This window comes from Magnolia sinica, chromosome 12 (genome assembly GCF_029962835.1).
Source record: "Magnolia sinica isolate HGM2019 chromosome 12, MsV1, whole genome shotgun sequence".
In the NCBI taxonomy this organism is placed as follows: Eukaryota; Viridiplantae; Streptophyta; class Magnoliopsida; order Magnoliales; family Magnoliaceae; genus Magnolia; species Magnolia sinica.
In genome coordinates, this window is record NC_080584.1 from 25,747,173 (window position 1) to 25,748,360 (window position 1,188).

The window sequence follows — 1,188 nt, forward strand, 5'->3', positions numbered from 1 at the left end:
TTTCTTTTTTAAGTTTAGGTTAGATTCTGAAATTAAGGGCTGAGAGTGTTTCATGCCCAAGTGGGTCCGTGATAACACTCGACATCTTTTAAGTGAAGGGGGATTGGTTGAGAGTTTCCTATCCATCACAAGATTAAACCCCACTCGAGATCCACAGAGTTAACTGAAGTTATGGCTGCCAATCAACCGACCAATCAACCTCCAAATCCACCTCGACCTATGGTTGAGGAAATCCAGGATGAGAATGAGGTGCATCAAGCACCCCCACTTCGTACTTTATAAGATTATTTATAACTGGCGGGAGTGACCACACCCTCATGCATGGTTTTTCCAGAAAATACAGGACATATGGATATCAAGCTAGGGGTGATCCAACTCCTTCCAAAATTCTATGGACTTGAATATAAAAAACCATATCTACAATTCAAAGGGTTTGATGAGATCATAACCACTTTATATTTTCCTAACGTGTCTGATGACACGGTCAGGCTAAAACTCTATCCCTTTTCTTTGAAAGTGAAAGCTAAGACATGTTTGCATTCACTACGTCCTCGATCTATTGGTAGATGGAACGATATGATAAGGGAGTACATAAAGAAAATTTTTCCACACCATAAAATGAACACCCTCAAAAAGTCAATCATGAACTTCGCCCACAACGAAGATGAAACATTCTTCCAATGTTGGGAGCGGTTTAAGGATCTTGTCAGTTCATGCCCACAACACGGTTTTGAAACATGGCACATTACACACTTTTTCTATGATGGACTGACATCCTTCATACGCCAATTGGTCGAGACAATGTACAATGGGGAATTCATGAGTAAAATTGTCGATGATGTGTGTGATTATTTGGACAGAGTTGCTGAAAATGCACAATCATGGGACGTTTCCCCAAAATTGAACACCACCTCTAGGCCCACTCAATCAAAGTAGAGGGGTGAAAAATACCTTCTGAAAGAGGATGATGATATCAATGCTAAAGTGGCTAATCTCATAAGGAGATTTGAAGCCATGGAACTAAATAAGCATAAGGCTAGGGAAACTGTTTGCGGTATTTGTGCTTGTAATCACACAACCGATAATTGCCCAACAATACCTGCTTTTCAAGAGGTATTGAATGAGCAATCTAATGCATTGAATAATTACTAAAGACCTTTCAATGGACCCATCTTTAATACATACAAT

The 1,188-nt window shown here is 39.6% G+C and overlaps 1 non-coding gene across 1 annotated transcript; it reads right to left on the reverse strand.

Moving 5' to 3' along the window:
* Nucleotides 1–624: 624 nt before the first annotated feature.
* On the reverse strand, nt 625–731 carry LOC131222116 (small nucleolar RNA R71). Its single transcript, XR_009159823.1, has one exon. It is a non-coding gene; the product is annotated as a small nucleolar RNA R71 (small nucleolar RNA).
* Between the last annotated feature and the right edge of the window lie 457 nt (nt 732–1,188).